This window comes from Podarcis cretensis (assembly GCF_951804945.1).
Source record: "Podarcis cretensis genome assembly, chromosome: 1".
NCBI lineage: Eukaryota > Metazoa > Chordata > Lepidosauria > Squamata > Lacertidae > Podarcis > Podarcis cretensis.
Window position 1 is genome coordinate 58,867,435 of NC_137170.1, and position 19,709 is coordinate 58,887,143.

Sequence of the window (19,709 nt, forward strand, 5' to 3'; positions counted from 1 at the left end):
GGCACAAGACACAACTGCAAAAAACAAAAACTCATTGCAAGGAGGGCACAAGTCATTGGCACCCAGCTCTATGGCCCATGGTGAAGAAATGGAAGATGGATTGTAGTTGGCAAGAGATCGGAAGGTTACGAATTAATAAAAAGCAAATAGGGTTAGCGTTGGTCAGAGAAGGAATGCGTGGAGAAATAAATGAACGCTGACTGTAGAACAGTAGGACAAAAGAGGGAGCTTGAAGCACAGAGTGCTCCGAGAATGAGTTTCAGTAGCAATCCAGAGAAGGGGTACAGAATATGAGCAGGTCCCTATCAATCCACATTACTGTTCTAAAATATAACACTTTGTTCCATATGAAAAGATTAGCATCTTTGATGGCAGCAGTAACTAACCTGCTGTTATTATTGTGAGAACCTTTTAAAAGCCCTTAAAGTTAAATGGAATGGATATAAAATCCAATGACTTGGAACCTGATTTCAGTCAGCGGACTTCCCGCCTCTCTCTCCCCACTCTAGTCACCCATGCCTTCCCAAAAGCCATTCCTGGTGGCTACTGTATCCTCCATAATGGCATGGGATACGGTGTAGTGGGCTGTAGAGGAAAGAGGGAATCAGCAAAAAATCAGGATAACCCTAACCTACTCATGCACTGCCTCCTTAGTTTATAATTGCAGTGGTATCTCGGGTTAGATACGCTTCAGGTTACAGACTCCACTAACCCAGAAATAGTACCTTGGGTTAAGAACTTTGCTTCAGGATGAGAACAGAAATTGTGCTCCGGTGGCGCGGCAGCAGGAGGAGGCCCCATTAGCTAAAGTGGTACCTCAGGTTAAGAACAGTTTCAGGTTAAGAACGGACCTTCAGAAGAAATTAAGTACTTAACCCGAGGTACCACTATATAAGGAAAAAGACAAACAATCAGAAGCATTTCTTCAGGTAAAGCACAGATGGGCTGGCATTCATTCCAGTGGTTAGTAGCTGGTGGCCAGTAGCTTAGATTACCTTTGAAAAGGATGACGCATGTATGGATGCGAGATTGATCATGAACTGCGTTAAGTTTGGCCTGCTAAGTAAATACCTTCATTGATAATGATGCTGTATGTAGCTATTTCCTGAATAAGCAAGCTTCTCTTCCTATCAGTCTTACATTTATATGAATCTACCCCAAAGCTGTCTCTACTTCATAACACAGGTGAGCAAACATTCCTCTAGACTGGTTGGTTAGCCTTAAATATATGTAGAATGCTACTATTTCCTGTAAGTGTTCCAACATGACCAATGGTCAGGGGTGATGGGAGCTGTCATCCAACAACATCTGGATGACATCATACTCAGTACACTGGATTGTACATGTTCTGGATTGTACATAGTTGTTCATTTTGATTAAAATTCTTGTGGCGTAGGAAAACGTCAAAAGTATCTATTGTTTCCCCCATGTGGTTTCCCATTAATCCAATGGGCTCATTCCATGGGAGGGTAAGTCTGAAGGGAAGTCTGAAGCTGTCCATAGCTATCTTTAGTTTAGATGTGCTTAGCACTTAGCTGTTATAAGTGCCAGCTCAAAAACACAGATTCCTGCTTGTGCAAGTCACCTACTCAAATGAGCATGGTAAGATAACAATACTCAGAAAAATCTTAGGGCCAAACTAGACACTGTGCAATTGCACGAATGATTTTTAAAAGTTAAAAAGGTGCATGTGTGCTGGAAAACCATTAGCGGGGGGCTTCCATCCTTTGTCAAAGTTTTGGTCCAAATCCAGATTTCCCTCTCACATTGGGGGGAAAATCCCAGTAGTGGGAGTGGAAGGTTCCATTCCAGTTCAAATAGTGGCTGCTAGTCATGTAAATATTTATACATATTGGCATTTGGGTAGAATGAATATCTTCTTTGTCTTTGTTACGAATGTTCATGCTAGTTTTATATATTCTGGAAAGCATTCTCGTGATGAAGGAGAGCACTGTCTAGCTTAATAGCTTAAAAGGGCAACTCAAATGATCAAGGGCTGGAGGAAAGGTTACACCATTTGAGGCTTTTTGGCTCATGGGGGGGCAGGCGGCAAGACGGGACATGATAAAGGTGCATAACATTATGCACACTTCTTCTTTCTTTCTTTTTTTAAGAATAATTTTTTATTAACCGACCAATCACATCAAATCAAACCAAATTACATAGCCGAATTTTAAATTTTTGTTGGGGGTACCCATATTTCAAGTTCCGAAGGGATCCAATCAACTTCTTGCTTCTTACTGCTGTTTTAATGTCCACAAATCTAACCTTATGATGTTCACAGTACTATCCAGTCCTTTCTTATTATTTTTCCACATCTCTTGTTGTTATTTTCATATATTTTTCCTTTCTCTTTGTGACCTCTGATAGTCTCCGCAATCTGGTTAGAACAGTTTGTAATCCTGCGTGGATATTATTTTTTTTATCCAGTAGCCATATCCAGACGTTTTCCATATAACATCACTTCCATACATCAAAACAGTCTTAGCGTCATTAATCTTCACCAATCTGCCTCCTTTCTCAAAACCTCTGAGGAGATTCACTAGGAATGCAGTCTGAAAACAAATCCGTTCTTCCTCCCAGCTATAAATCCTTTGGCAAGATGGCGACTCCGAATTAATTGCTGTGCCATTCCCAAAAGCTCTTATTGCTTCTCGGTCTCCATAAAGCATACTTTTGGTTAAAGTTTATCTCCACACAGACCTCAATCATCCTGCTTGGGTCAGTTCAACCGACGGTTCTAATGAGGAGGGGTTCTTGTAAATCACATAGAAGGAAAGTAAAAAAAGGTTCTCTCTCCCCCCCCCCATTCAGTCCCGTTGTCAACATACCCCGCCTTTGGTGTATCTTCATCGTAAAATATTCCTGTTTCTCCAGCCTGTCATCTTCTTTCACAGAGGTCACTTAAATTAGCAGTCTTCACTCCCCTTCTTCACTTGAAATATGTGCATGTGCTTCTTTTATAATTAGTTATTCCAAATTGCTGCAACTAGTGAGCGATCAGAGACAGCGTCCAGGAGAGCCGAGGTCCACACGGGGGCATTCTGCCTAGGGCCCTCACCCCCTTCTTTCGAATTAAGGTAAAAGGTAAAGGTACCCCTGCCCATACGGGCCAGTCTTGACAGACTCTGGGGTTGTGCGCTCATCTCACTCAAGAGGCCAGGGGCCAGCGCTGTCCGGAGACACTTCCGGGTCACGTGGCCAGCGTGACATCGCTGCTCTGGCGAGCCAGAGCCGCACACGGAAACGCCGTTTACCTTCCCGCTGGTAAGCGGTCCCTATTTATCTACTTGCACCCGGGGGTGCTTTTGAACTGCTAGGTTGGCAGGCGCTGGGACCGAGCAGCGGGAGCGCACCCCGCCGCAGGGATTCGAACCGCCGACCTTTCAATCGGCAAGTCCTAGGCGCTGAGGCTTTAACCCACAGCGCCACCTGCGTCCCTCTTTCGAATTAGGGGGTGATTTATGGGCACAACAGGCAATGGCAGTGTTCCCCATTTCCTTGGGGCAACAAGGGAGGCTGCCTACTCCCATAACAGCCTCTTAATTACCCCGTGTGGGTCGGAGAGATGGTATTGTCGGCCATCTTCCAATGCACCCCCTAGTGGCCCCCCTTCTTCTTTCATAAGTTCGGTTTTCAACACATCGGTTTGCAATATTTTGGGGGGGGGAAAGTAATCAGCATTTTAGTGCAAATTTCTCCCAACATACACAATTTTTAATGCAATTTTCGAATTTTATTTTCACTGCCGTATACATTTATATGCACACTTAAAACTAGCATATGCATTTCTTGAATTGCAGTGAAAAATGGGGACAATGGCAAAGTTTGAAGGAGTGCGTTTCAGTTTGCATATGGTTTCACAAAGTGCAAATTTGGCAACTTCGCATTTAGATGGGAACTGAATCCAGTTTCTCCCCCACCTCTATACTAGATAGGACCCAAAGTATACTAATTGTGATGGCTATATGTCACCTGCAGGATCAGAGGCAGGGAAGCGATTGTGGGAGAGTGCTGGTGCACTCGTTCCCTACATTTGGGCACAGAAGTCCAGTGTGGTGCAGCAGGGCTCTTGTTATGTTCTTGTGCTTGCAAATGCAGCATGCTCCTTTTAAAACAAATAGTCTGGCATTCCAGAAGCAGACTTCAATACAATGCCTTATTCTAGGGGGTGTTGACTTAAAGAGTGTGCTGGCTAGATGTTTGCTCATTTTCTATAAATACTATTTAAGATCAAGAAAGCAATATAAGATTTTGCTGCTGCGGTTCCAACACAACATATAAAAAGAAATTGAGGGCAGCTTGACATGTGCAGTTTCAGGCAGTGTCAAGTCAGTGCACGCATGAAGGCGTCAGCCATTGCTATCTTTCTTAATACGTCTCCAGATCCCATATACGGTAAGTAGAAATCAAACCAGCACCTTCAGGAAATGTGCTGTTAAAAATGACTGCAGTTAGCCCCTTTGCACATGCACTTGTCTGAGTGGTAAGCAGAATGCCACCCTGAAGAAACAAAACCTTAAAATGATAGATTGGGTGACCCAAAAGACATTGGCCAAGCCTGAGTTCTATTGAAATCAGTGGGACTTAAGTTAGTTATGGCCAGCTTGTCCCACTGATTTCAGTGGGATTAAAGTGTGAATAAAATTTTGTTGTTATTTATTAAATTTGTATACTGCCCCTCATCCAAAGATTACAGTGTGCTTCACAACATAAAAACACAAAGTGAGAATACAAAATACATAATAAAAACAAAACAAAACCAGTAATAAAGGTAAAGGACCCCTGACAGTTAAATCCAGTTGCAGACGACTCTGAGGTTCTGGTGCTCATCTCGCTTTACAGGCCGAGGGAGCCGGCATTTGTCCGCAGTTTTTTTGGGTCATGTGGCCAGCATGACTAAGCCGCTTCTGGCGCAACAGAACACTGAAACCAGAGCAGTGCACGGAAATGCCGATTACCTTCCCACCTATTTATCTACTTGCACTTTTTGGCATGCTTTTGAACTGCTAGGTTGGCAGGAGCTGGGACAGAGCAACGGGAGCTCACCCCGCCACAGGGATTCAAACCGCTGAGCTTCTGATCGGCAAGCCCAAGAGGCTCAGTGGTTTAGACCACAGTGCCACCCGTGTCCCAAAACCAATAATACCCCCTCCCAAAAGCACATTTAAAGGGCATAGAAAGTTAATCAGCTGAAGCCAAAGACCTGGTTAAAAGGAAATGTTTTCACCTGGCTTGAGGGAAATCTCCTTGGGGAGAGAATTTCACAAACAGGGAGCCACCCCAGAAAAGGTCCATTCTCGTGTTGCCATCCTTCTGACCTCTCATATGGAGCAGGCACACAAATAAAGTTCCTCTGGCTCCAACCGCACATGTGTCAAACCAGTGGTGCTCACAACAACAGTGAAAGGAAAAGGTATTTATGCTCATCAGCTCAAGGAAGAAGCCTCTCCCCACCCCCTCCCAATGTTTCTCCTCCAACGCTGCTGCAGAAAATAGCTCTCACAGTTCTTGCTTTAAATTAGACTAGATTCAATACAATGGAGCATTTATATGTCAAAAGACTGGAAACGGGTTGTCAAGGTAAAATTCACCGTAAACAGGGACGTTAATTCAGTTGTTGGCATGGCTCTCTGTTATCTTCTCAGTGCCTTCCAAAGGGTATTAACCCTACCTTTTGGCAGCATGGTTATTTATTATACTATATTATTTTTTGCACCTGCTGCTTAGCCCTGATAACAGCTCACACCACGTTTTTATTTGCTGGACTATTTGAAAAACAAAGCCAAAAAAGGCCTTAGCAACCTGAGCTGGTTTGATGAGAGCACTTTTCCACAGAGTTTTCCTAAGTATATGGCTTTCTACTGTCAGCTGTGAATATCCCATGGTTTCCAACATTGGAGGAGGAGCAGTCTCCCAAGATGAGATGTGACATTGTCCTTTTCCATTAACCAGAACCCGAGCAGCACACAGCAAATGCCCAGCTATAAGCAAGTGTGCAAATTGTGAATGAAGTGTGAGCAAGCTTTCCCCTCATTCACTCCATATCCTTTGCTCTATTACCCTTAAATGACAATACCATGAGCAAATGCATTAAAGGGAAGTGATGAAAGGGGAAGTCATTGTGGAACAAATGACTTCTCAAGCTCTCTGTAATTCAGGATCATGGTACAATAGGTATATGCAAATCATGGTTAGGGAAAAGAAAACAGTCCAACCAGCCAGCCATCAAAAGGTTTTTCTAGGGATCTCTATGTACTGAAAAACAAAGCAATGTAAAACATGGAACTAAAATTGTTTCATGTCAAGATCAATGGTTGGAACTATCACTTATGCCTTACCCAAAATTGTGGGTAATGCAAAAATGATACTAATAATAAATGCAAAGATTCAACTGCTCTAGTTGTCTTTGCATTTATTATTAGTATTATTTTTGCATTTATTTTTGCATTTATACCCCACCTTCCCTTCAAGGCGTTCAAGGTCGTGCACACATTTCCTCTCCACCTCATTTTATCTTCACAATAACCCTGTGAGGGAGGTAAGGCTGAATTAATCCATCAGAGAAGAGGAGAACGGTGAGACCCATTGTAGCGTGGTAAAGGATATGTAACTAACTTGCCAAATGAAACCCCAAAGAGCGTAGATTTGCAATTACATACCACAGATTTTAAAAAGTCACAGGAACATGAGATGAAGCACAGATGGGCTGCTAGCTGCCCATCTGCAGGTCTTTTCCACCCATTGACACAGATGCCAGGGTGACACGGCTTCAGTTTGTTTATTCTGTATATAAGCATTCCTTGCTGTTGATATTTCAGTCAATATTCCCAGTCATTCAACAGAGAGTTGTTGGTGGGAAGGGGCCAAATCTGAGGAACAAGTCTGAAGTTAGAATAAACGATTTAGAGGAGCAGACTGCATTGAAAAAATGCTAAATTAAATATACTCAAAAACTGCATGCACACGCACACACACACATTCTATATTCTCCACAACCAAATGCATCCCCAAATAGGAAGGTAAATCCTGCATTTACTAATCTATGTTTGTTATAATGTGGTCAGGAAGCTAGAATAAGAACAAGCTCCAGGTGATGAGGCAACAGATTGTCAAAGAGCCCCCTCAAGCTCCATTTTCCACACACACCTAGGACAGCAGTGGGGGGCCATTTCCCCCAAGCCATGTCTGCCCACCATCTGCTGTCAGGTAATTGACAGGTGGGAAGCGCCATCCACCTGTAAAAATCACCTGCTGGGGAGCTCTGGATTTGGTCTGCTGGGCTGAGAAGGCTCCCTAGAACATATGAATAAAGAAGAAAATGGAGAGTGGACTGGATTCAGCTTTTAGCTGAATCCAGCACAAGAACTCTTGCTAATGCAATGGTGATTCTCCCTGTCTTCTGCCCCTGTGTGGCCCTCCAAACTCATTTTGGATGGTTGGGAGGACCCCCCCTAGAAAAGTGCCTTGGAGGGTTAGAGGAGAGTTTGTTCCATAGAGCAAGCAGAAATGCTTGCACTTATAGAATGATCTCCTTGGTTCTATGTTAAATTCCACCCCGTGTTTTCTCTTACATTACGTAACCACAGCCGGGACAATTGGCTTCCAGGGCAAAGTCTGTAGCCAATTATTCATAGCTACATACCTGCATTTTCCACAAATACATTTGTGCTCAAAGTGATTTACTGGGGAAAACGATTTACTGGAAATAAGCAGTCTACAATAATTGCACATGATTATAACGCACGGCAGAAGTTGTATTATCACTGCAGCATAACACAAAACAACTCAATAATTAGCAGTTCATTTAAAATGCAACAAAAAGTGAGCCTAAAGCTTACCAACAGGACAAGTGACAACAGTGAGCTTCACGTCCCAAGTAGATCCAAAGCAGGCCCTGCCAACTCCAGCAAAAAAAAAGAATATTTATACCTAGACACAACAGGCCAGAGAAAAACACCAGCTCTCTCAGGAACGCTCCTAGGGCCAAAGGGTGGGGCAAGCCAGGAGGAAACAGCCACAGCCAGATGGCAAGCATGGAGTCAGTCATTCTTTCCTCCTCCCTATGAGTACCAACACCTGTCTTTCCAAATACAAAGGTACTAGTGCTACTGGCAACTCTACGTACATTCAAATCCCAAGCTGGCAAAGCAGCAAAAAAGAAAGAAAAAAAGGCCAGGAAATGCCAGCAGCTGATCTAGACATCATATCCCTGATTCTTACTGTGTGTTTTATGTCGGAGATAACTGACCGCATGTACAAAGTGGAAGTGAAGAAAGCAGCGCTTCTGTCTGGGCTCCTGTCTGGGCTTCAGCAGGTGCCTGATTGTCAAAATGTACTCTATGCACATGAGACTGGAGCTTTTCAGTACATAGAACAAATTCTTCTAGGGTGGCAAGCTCTGTCTAGCATATGTAGACGTAGGGTTTGAGCCATCTGGCATAAACCCACCTCTGATGTGCATTCATACTGCATGAGTTAAATGCCCCAAAGGCATGAGCCACATCTTTGCACTACAGTGGTACCCCGGGTTACAGACACTTCATGTTACAGACGCTTCAGGTTACAGACTCTGCTAACCCAGAAATAGTACCTCGGGTTAAGAACTTTGCTTCAGGATGAGAACAGAAATTGTGCTCCAGCGGTGCGGCGGCAGCAGGAGGCCCCTTTAGTTAAAGTGGTGCTTCAGGTTAAGAACAGTTTCAGGTTAAGAACAGATCTCCGGAATGAATTAAGTACATAACCAGAGGTACCACTGTATTGGCAAGATTCTCTTGGCCAAGCGGGATAGTAAATTATAACAAAATCCAGCCAAAAAAAAATTAAAAGATGGTCATACTGTTGGAAGGAAACTACTTCAGACTGGTGGTGAATTTTTGCATTCCAGTGAATGGTTAATGTAACAATGTCTCCCAACTACTGGGATGTATATATTTGTTATATTTATATTTTGTGCTTCCCAAATAGAGTTCAGAGCAGTGTTTAACAGTAACCCTGTAAGATAAATTAAGTAGAAAGACAGTGGTTGTCCTCTTTCAGGGTTGGATAGCTTAAGCCCCACTGAATATGTACTGGCCTTAGTGATTTGACTGAGGCCACCCAGAGGCATAGGCGCCGACTCCATGGGGCCTGAGGGGGCCCGAGCCCCCTCAAAAATTCGTTTGGGGGGGCTCTGCCTCCCCAATAATTTAAGAAAATTATTAGTTATATTATGCTTTGTAAAATCACAAAATTATGTTGGTATTTTTTATTTTCCTTGTTTGACGATAGTTACCTTTTAAAATACATTCAGTAATGAGTTAAAACAAAGCCACTCCCGATCTAGAGAGGGGGTGGGGTTGCGGGCTCTCGACCCATCAACAATCTCGCGGGGCTGGCGTCAGCCCCGCGAGAAGCGGGGATTCCCCCTAGCTCATTAATATTCACTGCCCACGGCGGCAGCCAATCGGCTGCCGCAAAGGGCGGGCCCTCACAGGTTCACTTAAGGGGTAGCCCAGGGCTCGCCCCTTTCGTTCCCCCAGCAGCAGCGGTTTGGAGGTCTTGGGCCCCCCAATATTTTTTATAAGTCGGTATGGGCCCCCGCCCCCCCAATATTTTTTATAAGTCGGTATGGGCCCCTGCCCCCCCAATATTTTTTATAAGTCGGCGCCCCTGCCCAGAGGGCTTCATAGCTGAACACAGTTTTCTGTGTTACTATGCTGTTTCAGGTTACTGGTGAACAGAAGTGGTTTTGCATAAAATGAATTCCATCTTGCACCATTGCATCAAGATTCCTTATATGCAAGAGGGGGCTGGATGAGGCCACTGGACTGAAAGCCCCCTGCATTCCCCACTACACAATCTAATAAACTGGTGTATCTATTTTACCTGGTGTACAGAATTTTAGGAATCCTACTTCTGAAAACTAGAGATTGCTAATAGATGCTGAGGATATCATCAAAGAACATCAGACAACTCTAAAATCCACAGTGCAATTGCACTCTCCAGCTACTATACTTACTTTTAAACACTCAAATTATTTATTGGTTTATCTCAGAAATTATGCCTCATCAATTTGATTTGGGTCAAACTGGCCCTCAAGTTGACTTACAAGCAATAAAAGATACATAGATACATATAAAATAATTGAGAGTATGCATGTGTCAGTAGAGTATATGCTTGTGGCAAAATGAAAATATATTTACAATTCACCCAAAGGATGTGTTTCAAATTAATTGAAAAACTGTCAGCCTAGATTATTGGGGGGGGGGGGGGACTTCAGAACACTATTGCCACACTTAGAAAGACCCTGCCCCTTCATAAATACTTTGAGGGATGTTTTCACTATAGCTATGCCAAATAATACTAAATATTATAAATATTACAAAGGTTCATTCCTGTGAAGAAAGGTTCAAACATCTGAACTTTGCATTCAAATGCCATGGAGATTGTGCTAATGTTTCCTGTCTCCATACAGTCAGATGCTTGTATTTCTCAAAGTTTTCTGAAGTTACACCACAAAGATGAACCAACAGAATTCTGAATCATTTATATGCAGTTGTGCAATAATAATTGTATGTTTTGGTCAAACCCATTACATTATAAAAAAAGAGACAATTATGTTGGGTACATAGGATTTTCTAATCACAACATCTTGGCTGATTTTTACACGGTCTTTAGATGACATGAGAGAGCAATTATACTGTATTATAAATTAGTCACTCGCCCAAACTCAGTTTTATATCAAAGCTGATTTAGGACTCATGCAAATTCAGGGTTGCATCTAACAACAAAAAGCTTTTAAATATAGCTGAATCACTTTAAGAATCATCATATTAATATTTCCTGGCTGGATCTTTGGCTAAGAACATAAGAAAGCAAAGGACACATAACTAGGAACCTGAGCATGTAGAACTGTTGTGAAAAGATTTGTTGTCTTCTGGAGAAGAAATTTTCCCAAACAGAGACTACCATATTTTCATTCCCCACCCCCATCTTTTCCTCTGCCTGCCGAGAAACCAGGTTAATTCAGTTACCAGCAAGTACCCTGCAGCTGTAGTAGAATCTGAGGGTGCCTTCTGGCTTCATGATTCTGGGATCATGATGTTAACATTGATTTTTGCTAATAAAACTCCTTTGCTCTAATCTTTTTTATTACTACAGTGCAGATAAAGTACTAGCTAGAACCTTGCTCAAGTAACAAAAGTTGAATATTTTCATTAGGATTTCCTTAATACTTACTAACTTCTTTCTATTTTAATTTGTTGGAAGCCACCCATAGTGGCTAGGGCAACCTAGTCAGATGGGTGAGTAATAATAATAATAATAATAATAATAATAATAATAATAACATCACCACACCACCACTTTGCTCAGGATTTCAGAATGAGGTACTTGTTTTGAGCAATGTCCTCAGCAGTATGCATAAAAGTCAAGACAAAATTTCAAGTGAAGCCCTAGACGGCTCCATGTAGCACTTAGACTGGAGACTATATGGATGACATCCAATGATGTCCACCTGCTTACACAATGGAAATCAATATGTGCAAATGGATTTCTGGTTACCCTTATCCCCCCTGTATGCCTTCACGGTCAGCTGCAGAGAGTCCTCCAATACTCCAGAAGAAAAGAGAACAGAGAAGCTTTGCTAGATCTTACTCCAAAAGAGCGGATCGGAGGTGTTTCAGCAGCAGCCATCACCATAACTGTATATATGTGAAGTCGGCATCACTCGTTTTACTCCTTAATTCCTTTTCCTCCAAGAAGCTTGGAAGAAACCGCACAGCATTTTCTCCTTATCCCTTATAGTTCATTTTGAGACTATATCTGATAGTTTTATAAACGTATAGTTGATAGACTTTGAAAGCTTCTTGATCTTTGAATTTAGAATTGCACTCCTGCCATCACATTAAAGTAGATCATTATCACCCGTCATCTGTTCCAAATGAGGAAATAAATGCATATTTATTTTAAATTAGGAATCCAGTAGTTGCATCCAATGGAAAATGGCTCTTTTTATATAAAACAGGATAGTTAATTACTCCATTAGTTGACAAGCCATGTTTTCAACTACACTTCCTGTTTAATACACCTGTAACCTAAGCATGCTGCATTCTACATATAGTTTGGGGTTTAATTATGAAAGAATGTCACAACAATACAGTAGTAATATATTGTAATACTAAAGAAGTCTGAATTACATTTGTCCAAGTTACATCACCTTTACCTAGATTCTGTTTACAGCTGTTCATTTTTATTTAACTATGTCTTTGCAGGACTACATCCAAATCATTTGTGTCTCATTCCAAAACATTTGGGCAATCAGAAGTTCTGGAAAATAGGTAGCTATCTGCATAGGACTGTAGTGACATGATAAAGTTAGATAAAGAAGATAAAGATAAAGAGGCTAGGAAGGTGATTTATCTTCTTTCTTCTTTGGCGATCACTCACAGCCAAGTAAGATTGTCTTCCATGAACATAGTCCAAGTCAGACTAAGTTGGTCAATGTAGCTCAATATTGTCTACACCAACCAGCAGAATCTCTTGGCGATTCAGACAGGAGTCTTTTCCAGCTCTACTAGACAGAATCTAAGACTTTTTGCATGAGCTCTACCACTGTACTGAGTTGTGACCCATCCCCGATATAAATTAATTTATTAGGAGCTCTGGGTAAATTGTTTTCTTATTCCAGTTCAGATAGTTGTGTACTATGGCTTTTAAATTAGAGCACCAGAGTTGAGCAGGAAATTTTCATTTCAGAGCAACATTACCCACTATATATAAAATATCCAACTTCTTGATACTGAAGTTGAAGCAAATGCTTCAGGAGACAGAGTCCACAGATGAGCAGATTCTGATGTAGAACTTTATTCAGGACCAGCCCACCCATGAGGCAAAAGCAAGGCAACCGCCTCAGGCAGCAGGGTCCACCAGGGCAGCAGATCCAGTTGTCAATCTTTCTTCCCCACTTGTTCCTGTTGTAGGTATTCCTTGACCCTTTCTTCACTGGCAAGAAAGGGGGTGCCATTTTGGAGTCCACTTGAGGTGCCAAAATGCCTTAGGTGGGTCCTAGCCTGTTTGTACTTTGCATAGGATTGCAGCTTTAATTGCATTTCTTCTACTCACACAACATGCCCTAGAAGACACATCAGCTCACAACTATCCAGTCTAGAAAAGGCAGTCACATTATTTTTCCTTTGCCCATCTTTGAAGGCACCTTGCAATTATATGTTTCCCATGGCTGAAACATTAACAGGTGGTATTCTTCCACTTGAGAACATTATTGTGGTCCTTCAGATGCCACCCTCTTGCTGCAGGATATCAAAGAGGAAAAATTCTAATCCCACCCAGACACAAATAAGTATTTGTACTAATGCTTTGAGGATGCGGACTGAGCCCATTTCATAGCTGCAGTCAAATGAGACAGATTTGCATAGGGAATGAAATGTGCGGCCCTTAATTTGGAATGGGGTATTTGGGATTTCACAAGCTAAAATGAGGGTACAACTGACATTTTTTGAAATATTGATGCAGTCAAGCAAATATATCCAGACATGATTGAAGTCCATACAACAGAGATCTAAACTAGGTTATATCCATATATGCAGGGAATGAACTATACTTTTTAAAGTATTATCTTCAGCAATGAAGCTGTTATTATCACTGTTGACATTTACTGTATGATGTCAACTTCTATGTATCTAATTTGCTTAATGATGTTTACTTTGTGCCTTTAAAAGCTGACCAAATAACACAACTACTTGGAGTTATATATGCTTTCTGAGAACTAGAAATACAATTAACCTTACAATAACCTTTATTTATGTGTGCCTTGATCTAGGGACCTTTGTGGCTTTCCTTGTTCATTTAGAGAAGACAGCTAAATGTTTGCAAAGAAAAAATAACATTGAGCTGACCAGTCAATTGGAATTAATAGGGAAACTCACCTAGACATGTTTTTGTATGTCCATCAGATCGCATATGTTCACAAGACATCACAAATGAAAGCACTCATGGAAATTATCTAATTAATTCCCTAGTTTAAACATTTCTTTTTGAAAAATGGCCTAGCTAATTTTTTAGCTGTCAACTTTTAACCATTTCTTGAAATACTTTTCTACAATATAAGTTAAAAGCCTTTTTTAAAAAATGTAATGAAATGAAATCCAGCTTTCCAAGAGTTTTCCCTGACACAGCTGCTCTTTAGTACTTCAGGGACTTTATATCAAATGGCAATATTTCTTTATTGAAACTAGGCGTTATTGCTTGAAAGACAAAAAGTAGTGTTCCTTTCCGATATGGTATCTTAAGCACAACATATCTCAGAGTTCCTTAGTTCATGATGACATTTTCCTTTTAAAAAAGAAAAAGTTTTTTTTAAACCATTACAATAAATCATTTTCCAATTAATTAATACAATTCACCTTCAAACCAAGGAAAGCAAAGAATATGGTTTAACATCACCACCAAAAAGAGATGAAAAATGCTCATTTCTCAACCAATTTGTTCTCAATCACATTATCTTTTGCTCATACTGTGTTATTGCTGTATCCAACAAAACTTTATAATGTTGAGGAGCAGATAGTTTCACCACCCCTCCACAGTCAGAGGGTTGGTGGCCATTCGCATATCATCCACATATCCTTCAAAACAATTCAAAATAATATTTATTGGTTTTATCAGTATTTCATATCTAGTAATGTAGCCCAAAATTTTCCTCCAACAACCTTGATTTTTTTCTATATCCTCTATATCTTGTACAAATAATCTGTACCACATCTCCAAAAATTGTCATGGGACAGCTTATATACCTGTTTCAGTTTATAGGGAATCAGGCACCACGGGTGAAATCTTAAAATAGTTATGTTTCAAATTTATTGCTATGGCTACTTTACAAATTCTGTCCCCTGTCCACTGGTGCACGCGCACACACACACACACACACACACACACCTTTGCAGAGGTCAACAGAGTAGTCAGCTGAATGCAGGAGAGAAAACAAGCAGAAGCAAGCAGAGATATGGTCCCCAGAAAGAATGGGAGCCATTTCTGCTGCTAAATTTACAGACCCCAGAAAATAGGTCAGAAAATAAGCTATATTTAATTTACAAGTGTATAAGTCTATTCAAGATTTTGTTGTTGTTGTTGTTGTTTAGTCGTTTAGTCGTGTCCGACTCTTCGTGACCCCATGGACCAGAGCATGCCAGGCCCTCCTGTCTTCCACTGCCTCCCGCAGTTTGGTCAGACTCATGTTTGTAGTTTCGAAGACACTATCCAACCATCTCGTCCTCTGTCGTCCCCTTCTCCTTGTGCCCTCCATCTTTCCCAACATTCAAGATTTATTCCACTATTATTTTTTGTGATAAAAATTATTTCAGAACTGTACACATTTTAGAGTAGTGCTAAGTTCCCTGCAATATTATCATTTGCAGGGCTTTTTTTCCAGCTGGAACTCACTGGAACTCAGTTCTGACACCTCAGGTGGGTGCCATTGCCATTATAAGAGAACAAGGGGTGAGTTCCAGCATCTCTTTTTCTAGAAAAACAGTTCTGATCATTTGGTATTATAATATCACAACATTTCTTTATTGAAATACATGTGTGTGTTTAAAATGTATGTTAAAAGTGCCTCTTTGCAAGACATAATAGTGCCCTTTTGAATTCACCTCCTCTCCCTCATGAAAATTGATCCTTAAAAAATGTCCCATGCTTCGTGGCTTAGGCAGCTTAGTCCTCAATTGCCTCTACTCATGCTGCATTAAAACCTAGCTTTGTACAATTATGTCACATTTGTTTCCAAAGGTCTTAAGATCATGGCTGTACACAAGAGCAATCCTAAGAGTGCATACCAAAAAATCCCCCTGAGATCACTTGGATTTACTTTATAGGTTGCAGCCTAAAGCCCTTTTAATTCACCCTATCCTCAAAAACAGACAAGTTGAGTTCACAAGGCCTAGTGTTGCATCTGGGTATGGAAAAGCAAAACTCATGTTCTTGCTCAGCTATGAAGATGACTGAGTGGTCTCAAGTGTCGCTATCTCAACATAACTTAGCCTCCCTACCTGCAATACTTGGGAAATGGAGGAGAATTGCAATAACATAGTGCCAAACATATCAGAGGCGACTAAAAGCTTGCTAATTTGTGGCCTTCGTTCCCGGTTTTGATGAACCTGAGGATAAAGTAAATTCCAAAGCTGGGGAGCAGTTGCCAAGAAGACCTCTCTGCATACCCTCACTTGACAACCTCTGCACACACAAACACCCCCCCCCCAGTGGCTTGGGAATGGCTTTTCCATGGTGTGAATTCGCAGTGCTTGAGCGAAAATTGCAATTATGCAGGCAGGGCAAATCATGTGGGCCTTTACCGCCCCATAAGCCCCTTTTCCCAGCAATTTCGGTTGCCGGGAGTGAGTGGGGTAGATACCATAACAACCAGCTGATTGAAATGTATTTCCCCTTGCTGGAGACAAGTTAGATTTCATAGATGTCTCCCTAGACTCCAGTCTCTAGTTGTTCACAATCTGACTTTTAAACTAATACTATTAGAAAAGTCCACAGTGTTCTGATAATTATATTTTGTAGTAAAATGTCCCTATTTTCTGAGGAACATTGGAGGGTATGTTATGCTTATTTCCTCTGATGGTGCATGATCACTGGGCATATTGGGGAATTGTGTTTTCCAGGAGTAATAGACCATATGTCACAGCAATTTTTCATACACAATGTGATCTCCTATTTCCTTGTAATCCCTTTCTTTGCTTTTTCTTCACAGTACTCTATCAGTCTTCCTTTGTGATCAATTTAAGACTTTGCGGGGAGTAACCATGTGTCTGTGCAATGCTACTTAACAAATGTGCCAACTTTATTATAAAGAAGGTTATTGGTTTTGTGCAGTTATGTTGAAATTCTAAACTAATTGACCATTTTCATTGAAAACAGTTTTTTCCTTTTTTTTAAATGACTGTTTATCCAAGTGAAAATAAAATGGGGGAACCAGTTACACTACCCTGAGATTGGAAGAAGGATGGGAAAAGAAAGAGAAAGAAAGAAAGAAAGAAAGAAAGAAAGAAAGAAAGAAAGAAAGAAAGAAGCCTGTGGTTTAGCTTGTAAACAGTGCCTTACAGTGCAATTCCGTGCATGTTTATTTGGAAGGTAAACTGTGTTCAGTGAAGCTTAAGCCTTTGTAGCTATGTTTAGGATTACAACCTTATTTATGTTTACTCCACCATCCTATTAATTAACTCAGATATTAACTTCACTATATTAAATAAGACTTACTTCTAGATAAGTGTTCACACAATCACAGCCAAATTTGCATTTGCAGCTGGTCAAAATAACAAAAAGAGAATGGGAAATAGAACATCTTCTACCGGATAAAAAAGAGTGACTAACTGCTTCAGTTTTAATCTTTGTTTTCCGCTTTGTATCTGCACACATTGTGTTTTTGTGCTATTCCAAAAAAAAAAAAATGTTTATCACAGCTGAAGCTATTTTACTCTTTTGCATTTATTTTCTATAACAAGAAGCCTGCATGCCTTTCATTATACCACTTGACATAAAACACTTCTTAACCACCAGCACCACTGATAAGAATGCAACTGTGGTTAATAAAAAGAAGGGGTTAGGTTAAAATATTGGCCAGTTAGTTATATCTTAATTTTATGTACTCAGGTTTTCTCTTTGGTACACCAAACAGTGTATTCTAGATTAATCAAGCATTAAAAAAAAACCTGCACATATATGACTGAGGAGTTATTGAACAAGTTAAAGTGCCTATTCAGCATATATAATATGTACCTCAGTTTGTGCAGTTTGCCATTACAGAATTGCAAGTAGAAAAGAATATTTTAAATAGCACTACTGTCATTGATTCATGGTTATTCAAACTAAATGTCAATGAAAGCCAATGGAAAGGAACACACCAATACAGCCAGATGAAAATTCTGAAGATCATAACTTTGTTTATACGCTATTCTTATATTCAGAAACTCAAAGAATGTTAACCTATTACTATAAGAGCATGGATTCAACATGGTGACCTACCACTGAAGAAGTGGAATTTGGCTTAAGAAATGAATAATAACTGACCAAGATCGTTGTGAAACCTTGTGTAAATTTGTTGTCGATCAACACAGCACAGGAGTGAGACAATTTCATGATACGAAATTATTAGTAGCCCTGGTTATAATGGCAATTAGGTGATAGGGAACAATCTGGAAACTGGACCCAGAAGCCCAATTGAAGCAGACCAGTGGTTTTGTGAGAACATTACAACATCTCCTTTACCAGACAGGCAATCAATATATTTGTGGATGATCAGCAACAATATTATATTCAACAGGCCTGATTACAATGTCCATACGTCAATGCTAACCCACAAATATAATTTGAAACACTTGAGAAATTAGGAGCAATTCAGTATACAGAAGCTGGTATGCCCACAATTGGGGTGCCAGGTATATACTTGAAAACATATAGAATTGTTTACATTTTATCCCTCTGAACATTAGCCTACTTTACCTTACTAAATCAGGGCTAATAGCACAATAATCATTGTAACTAAAGATATTAGTAGCAGCAGCAGCAGCAGCAGCACTAGCACTAATAGAACAACTTTAAACAAAAACAAAATGCCCACTGTCCTGCTGGTTGAGCCAATGAATCCCGCACGTCATTAGGATATTTTAAACCCATTTATTTTAATGGGATTGGAGCTGCCCGTGCGTAGCCAAAATCTCTTAATGAGAGCTTTTCAACACCCTTTGATCAAAACATTTTAGTTGCGTTTTTCAAGGCAAGGGTTGGAACATCATCGTTATGCCAGAGATTAGTTCATACTTGTGTACCTCTAGATTTTATCCCTAGTGGCAGAGTTTTTTGTTTAAAAGGAGCTGAGCAGCACGCCGTTCAAAGCCCTTACCTCATTTAGCTGCTGGTTCTGTTGGGGAAATCCTTTAGCTGCAGCAGCGAAAAGACTGATCAGATGTTATGCCAGATGTTAGGTACACATAGGTGGCAGGCTATCACTTCAAAAAACCTCGCAGCAGTGAAGGCAGATGCTTGTGATATGAATTTTAAAACATATTTTAGAATGTTTAGCTGGCCAATTGTGGAATTCCTTAGGTCACTTCCTGTTATTCTGATTGGATCGTCTAAAATAAAACTTTAAAAAACCCCACAGGGATTGCAAACATTTGCATACAACCAGCCAACTCACACCTTCCCGCACAAACAAAACAAGTCTAACCAGGTTACACTTCTGTCCCAAGAACAAAAGAGAAAGAGTCCTGTTAATGGATGAGGCATTGGTTTCGTGTGTGTGTGTGTGTGTGTGTTTTTGTGTGTGTGTGTGTTTAAGACGATCCCATTTATTTTATTTTATCTTTGCTAAGGACAAGTTATTTCAGGCAGTTAATATAACCTGGAGAAAGAAAAGCAAACTCCAGAAACGTGGCCATCATTTCTGACAGCTCAAACCGGCTTGGGGGTGGGTGGGGGAAATAACCAGAAAACGAACAGTATGGAATAGATTTGCATTAACTGCAAGCTCAAGCAAATGTTCCAGCACTGAAGGATTATCTTTCTCCTCCCTGGTGTTCACTTACCCTCATTGAACTAAGTCATATATTAGAGAGTTTGTCTCTGTGCCTTTCCTTTCCCCATATTATTTCTGTGTGCGCACACCGCAAAGGCACGGTAGAAAACAGAACAAAACAAAAACTTGGCACAAA

General features: G+C 40.7%; 1 protein-coding gene across 1 annotated transcript in view; it reads right to left on the reverse strand.

Annotated features, from left to right (window-relative positions):
- The window catches only part of EHF (ETS homologous factor), a 52,241-nt gene extending 33,187 nt beyond the window's left edge, over window positions 1-19,054 (reverse strand). Inside the window, exon 1 of the mRNA XM_079952556.1 lies at window positions 18,899-19,054. The gene's annotated coding sequence lies outside the window, so the exon portion shown is untranslated. The remainder of the gene's footprint in view (window positions 1-18,898) is intronic.
- Between the last annotated feature and the right edge of the window lie 655 nt (window positions 19,055-19,709).